Here is a 6,543-nt window from a genome sequence, read left to right on the forward strand (position 1 = left end):
AACAATCGTGCTAAGCAAGATTCCTTTGATCGTTGAATGCTGGAATGACCTGAAGGTCTCATCATCATTCGCTGAAGCTAGAGCAGTCTTCACACATATGTAGTCAGGCTTGTAATCACTGAATACCGTTTCAGATCACGTACTTGTCAGTCTCTAATCTTCAGTTTCAGTCTTCGACGTTTGCTGATGGTTCTTTGGTGTGAGTGTTGTCTTCTTGAAGTATTGCTGTCTCTGATGAATTTACAATGCAAGTTCTTCAGCGATCACTGAACATACTCAGTGATGATCGCTGGAACTGAAAATACAGAAACACAAATACAACGTGAAAGGAAAAAGGGATTATCATCAAATCACTGAGAGAGAGGATCAACACAGTTATTCAAGCAACCCTAAATCAACTGTTTCTAAGAACTATTCTTGTTCTTCTAATCAGTATTATCAAGGGTCTGTCATTGGATCATCCAATTACTCTTCAAAGGTTAAAAGCATTTGGGTCAATAAATCTGAATCTGTTTCATCTTGTACCCCTGTTGTTACTAACAGTCTTCCTTGTTTTGTGAGATCTACTACTGATTTAATTCATCTTAGCAAGAGAAGAATCATGTGCTCCACATGCAAAACAACATATCTTGTGAACAAGAAGACATACAACATATTTCAGACGAATTGTAAAGGTAATAACAGGTATGATAACATAACTCGTATGAATCTTATTATGTATATAATCATCCTGTTAAAAGTGCGAAAAAGAAAACATCTAATAAAAATAGATGGTTTGGCAGTTATAACATCCCGCAACCTAACACTAACAAAGAAGGACCCAAGTTCGTTTGGGTACCAAAATCTATTTGATTTCATTTTGCAGGTGCGTCATTACTGTGCTGATCAGAAATTCATCCAATGATGCACAAATTCAGGGGGAGTTGTATACTGTTCAAACAAGGCTTCTGAACAACACAGTTCAGGACCCGTGCTTTACCGAGTGTGGTTTCTAAACACTCAGTTTAGGACTCGTGCTAAAAATGTTTCCTTTTTTTAATTTTTTTGAGCTAAATCAAAATATTTCTTAAATCTATTTTCTAGGGGGAGTCTCTAGAAATTTTTGAATAAATGTTTTCGGAAAATGGAATTGTTTTTTATAAAAACGAGTACATTTTCTGAACATGTATTTCCTGAGATTTTACTTGCATAATTTCTCATCGAACATAACTCCATTCATTTCTCTCGCATACCGGATAATCTGATTTTGCGTATCACTCCTTGTTTGATTGTACTTAAAAGACAAATATCTTGATCAATTTTTTTATATGATCATTATGCTTTATTTGCAAACTTTTGATCAATTGTTTGTGATCATTTGAGCATACACTGCTAAAATTAGGAGGGATTGAGTGTTTAACAAAAATACCTCTATAGAATGTCAGAACCGACAAACCTACCCAAGAGGACAATCATATCTGAGTGAGCTTTAACTCAAAAAGGGTTTTGTGTGCAGAGCTTAAAATGAAAAAAAGAGGGGTAGTTGTTGTGAGTTAAAAGAATTGATGAGAGTTGTGTCAGGATTAAAAGAACGTAAAAATCCTATTCCAAACTTCTAAATTCCGGGCATACCACACAATCTATTAGTTCTCAATTCTTTCGAGACTAATATTGAAAAACGCAAAGCCCATGCCAATTATTGTCACAACCCCACCAGCTACTCATTTATCTCTTAACAGATAAGTGTTTCAATAACACTTGGGGCACGCAACTTACAATCTATCAATTTCTCATTCGGAGAAATTTGATATTGAATCAGAAGGATATATATGTCCCCCCCTTCAAGTCTTTTTGATCATGCATGGAGTCTGATAAATTTGTGTAGTTCACACGGTTTATCTTTTTGAGCCTAAACAGAAGCATATGTTGCTTTATCTTTCTACATTACACATATTTTTTCATATTATATGTTATATTACCGAAACATTCATAGATATGCTATTATTAACCTATCGATGATTGAATGGAAGACCTGGTGAGATGAGCCTCATAAAGTCTCATATATACAGTACATCCGTTGTACTGAGTATATTCGTTATACTCACAGGCCAATCTTTTTATAAGATTGAAAACAATTTCATAAGTTGAAATTGGTTGTTACCTTCCCATTCTCTTAATCTGAAAAGATTATACAAGTGGATTTGAAAAGATCTGCTTACATTTTTATGAATTGACGATTCTCGCTGAAGTTTCATTCATTCTGAAGTATGATGTAATGATTCTCATTTCATCATAAAGGGGAATATGTAATAATGAATGAAATGTTCAATTTCGAACGATATAAAGGGAATATGTTGTAAAGATCAACGGGGAGTAACATCAATGATGGCAAAAGATTCAAAGGAGTGTGACTAGAGATTATTACAAAAAATTATTCCTGTGCTACAATGTCTGAGAGTTTTGGAATGTGAGGATCATTTTTATAACAGTTTACTAATAAGATTTTTTTCGTCGAAGATAAAGTTTGTGAAATTCTGTCTGAAGAAGTTCGTTTTTGTGGAGGTTCTTAGAATTTGTTTTTCTGAAGAAATTCTTAAAGATCGTATCTTGAAAATCAATTTTGAAGATCGTTGCTGATTTTTGTTCTACATTGTCAAAAGAGAAGATCATCCATGTTCTACATTCGAGGGGGAGAATGTTAGAAGATCTTTCTCAGCAAACGATCTTCTGAAGATTTCAAAGTAAAGATTGTTTTTGACGAAGTCATAAAGTGCTCAATGTAACAAAGTTCAAACGAGTTTCAACGCGCACAAATTTTTTCAAGTCTGAATACGAAGGGGGAGAATGTTAGGACTGAAAATCAGTGTTAAATTGTATTCGACTTGAAAGGTTACTATTGTCTATAATTGTTAAAGTCATCGTGTTTGATTTTTCTATAGATAGTTTGACTTTGACTTGGCTTACATCTTTGACCCTATATAAAGGGTTAGTTCCTTGTAATTTTAGTTGAGGAAGCTTATTGTAAAATCAGTATACGTAATAAGAGGTTTGACCATTCTTTGAACATTGACTTTTCCTCTCATCTCTCTCATTATGTTCTTATTGTCATATCTTAAATCTGCCATGATTATGAATGTTTTGATTGGAGATTGATTCAAGTGGAACAACACCTAATAAATTAGAATCATGAAACAACACTTTCAATGATTGTTCCAAATGTTGCAAGTATTCGGATATAAAGCCATTATCACCTTTATATCCTCCAACATTGACCATATTCACCAATGCATCAACAAGTTTTCCATCTTCGATTTTTGACCAATTTCGATACTTACGGCCATTGATTTTATCCGCCACACCTAATATTAAATATTAAATTGTACCATTATATTAAATAACGATAAAGATTAAATTATACCATTAAAATTAATAATGATAAAGACGAAACTGTACCTAACATACATAATTTCCAACACAAAATGGGCAGATACAAAATGAAGCTGTAAAGTTCACAGGCACCTAAACTCAATGAAGGTGATTGGCCGACACTCTCACAAAATGCTCAAAAGGTTTCATCCAAGCACATAAAAGAGTACATAAAAGATGAATTTGTACCATTACAATCCATAAAAATTCAAATTGTACTATTAAAAACCATAAAAATTAAATTTACTATTACATACCATAAAAATTAAGTAGAAGCATTCCAATCATTAAACATACTTTGAGCCAAATTATTTCTAAATTCAGTGCACTCAGTAGAAGCATCTACGGAAGTGATATTATTCTCATCTTGGTTTTCAGTGTCTTCGGTTTCATTCGAGCAAGATATGTTTTCAAACGGATCAATTGGCATTTCTTGTCTTATAAAATTTTCAGTGTCTTCGGTTCATTTCTTGTCTTATAAAAACACAAAAACACAACTTTTTAACAAAAAATTTGGATCAAAATCTGACTTTTTGGAAACTTTTTCAAGAACACCAAAAATTTTAAAATCCACTAATTTCAACAAATCTCGAAAACGAATGATCAAAACACAAAACTTTGTGAATAACAAAGATTCACGAAATAATTACGCACATTTTGATCATCTTTTTAACATCAAAACACAAAAAATTGAAATTTTTTCGGATCAAAGTCTTGAAAAATGAAGAACACTTATGAACAAAAGATGAAAAGTAGAAAATTTCCAGAAAATTTATTCAAAATTTGATTTCTTCCACTTTATTTCACTGCATTTCCAGCTCTGATAACAATTGTGAATCCCACAATACGATCAATCTTCAATATCACTTAAGAATTCATGGTAATCTTCATAATATCATTAAGAACACAATAAAAGGAGTAGAGAGAAATAGTCAAACTGGTCAAACTCCATAAATCTCTCAAATATACGTATGTATTACAATGAGCTCCCTACTTTTCACACTCACTACAAGACAAGATTTGACCTATTTATAGGTCAACCATTGTAAGCAACTAGTCAAAGTCAACTAAACTTACAAAGTCAAACACAATTATAAACTTTCAAGACGAATACAATTAAACTGTAAAATTCAATCCTAACATTCAGGTACGAATAAAATGTACAAGGATTTGAAACATTTCTATTGGTGGCCAGGATTAAAGAAGAACGTAGCAAAATACGTGGAACGATGCTTAACCTGTCTGCAAGTTAAAATCGAACATCAGAGACCCTATGGAAATCTGCAATCCTTGGACATTCCAGTATGGAAATGGGATCACATTATGATGGACTTTGTCATGAAATTACCCCGAACCACAAAAGGATATGATGCAATTTGGGTAATAGTGGATCGTCTATCTAAGTCTGCACACTTCCTACCACTAAAAGAAACCTATTCCTTAGAGAGGTTGGCTCAGATCTATATCAAGGAAATCGTAACCAGACACGATGTTCCACTATCCATCATTTCTGACAGAGATAGTCGTTTTACTTCAAAGTTCTGGAAAGTTTGCAAAAGGCTTTGGGGTCTCAAATTCGACTAAGTACAACTTATCATCCTCAAATAGACGGTTAAAATGAGAGAACCATCCAGACTCTTGAAGACATGTTGAGAACCTGTGTTATTGATTTCGGGGGATCATGGGAAGATCATTTGCCATTAATAGAGTTTGCTTACAATAATAGCTATCACTCCAGCATCCAAGCGGCACCGTATGAGGTATTGTATGAACGAAAATGCCGAACACCATTATGCTGGAATGAGGTAGGTGAGAGACAATTGACAGGTCCCGAGATTGTTCAAGTAACTTCTGAAAAGATTGAACAGATTCGTGCATGAATTAAAACAACATAGGACCGCAAGAAAAGCTATGCCGATAAGCGACGAAAACCAATTGAATTCTATGTGGGTGATTTTGTGATGTTAAAAGTATCTCAGTGGAAAGGTATTATGAGATTTGGAAAGAAGGGTAAGCTCAGTCCGAGGTATGTTAGGCCATTCAAGATTTGCAAACGGGTAGGGCCAGTGGCTTATCAGCTAGAACTACCGGAATAGCTCAGCCTAATTCACAACACTTTTCATGTGTCAAATCTACAAAAGTGTTTAGCCGATCCAAGTCTAGCAGTACCACTTCAGAGATTAAACTGCACAGTAAACTGAATTTCGTGGAAACACCTGAAGCTATGACTAATCAAAAAATCAGGTAATTGAGAAATAAAGGAATCAGTTTAGTAAAGGTACAGTGGCACTATCACAAGGGTGCAGAAGCAACATGAGAATTAGAATCTAAAATGAGAACCCGATACCCTTGGCTGTTTGATTAAATAAATTCCGGACAGAATTTTTTTAAGGGAGAGATAATGTGATAACCTGGATCTGAGACGACATTGGTTGAGGTAACCCTTATGTGATTATATGTGGATATGTGATAACATGCATGTTTATTTAAATAAGTGCATGAAATCGTATATATTTGTGTGTGGATGAGTTACAGTGCATACATGAGAAAAGGATAAACTATGTGTGTGCACGTAGGATGATATGCATATATGAAGAAATTATTAAAATATAAGTATATGCTATCTTCATGGTTAAGAAAAGAGATTTAATATAATAAACCTCCACCGCCCAAAGGAGTTTTATATTAATAGGGGGTTGATATTCATATCCCCTTACGTCACTTTCTCACCCCCTCCTCTCCTCACATACACCCACTCCCTCACATTGAACCGATTTTTTTAAAATTATAATTTTAAATTTACACTTTATACCTCTATAATTAGTTAATTAATTTACTTTACGTCTTTACTTTTAAATGTTTTATTTTAAACCTTTATCAAATTAACATACATAAGCGTATATCAATTGAAACATGTTTAAAAAATACATTTGTATTTTAACAACTTACACCATTATAATCGTCTAGTTAATACCTTCGAAATGAGTCCAATATTGAATAATTTTTGACTTAATTATATTATTATATATTATATATACTGTGAAAATATTTTTAATATTTACGATTTATACTTTTATAGTTATTTATTTAATTTATGATACATCATTTATTTTACACCATTATCACATTAAAATACAT

The sequence above is a fragment of the Cynara cardunculus genome, unplaced genomic scaffold (genome assembly GCF_001531365.2).
Source record: "Cynara cardunculus var. scolymus isolate 2C unplaced genomic scaffold, CcrdV1 Un_Scaffold_7233, whole genome shotgun sequence".
NCBI classification, from domain to species: domain Eukaryota; kingdom Viridiplantae; phylum Streptophyta; class Magnoliopsida; order Asterales; family Asteraceae; genus Cynara; species Cynara cardunculus.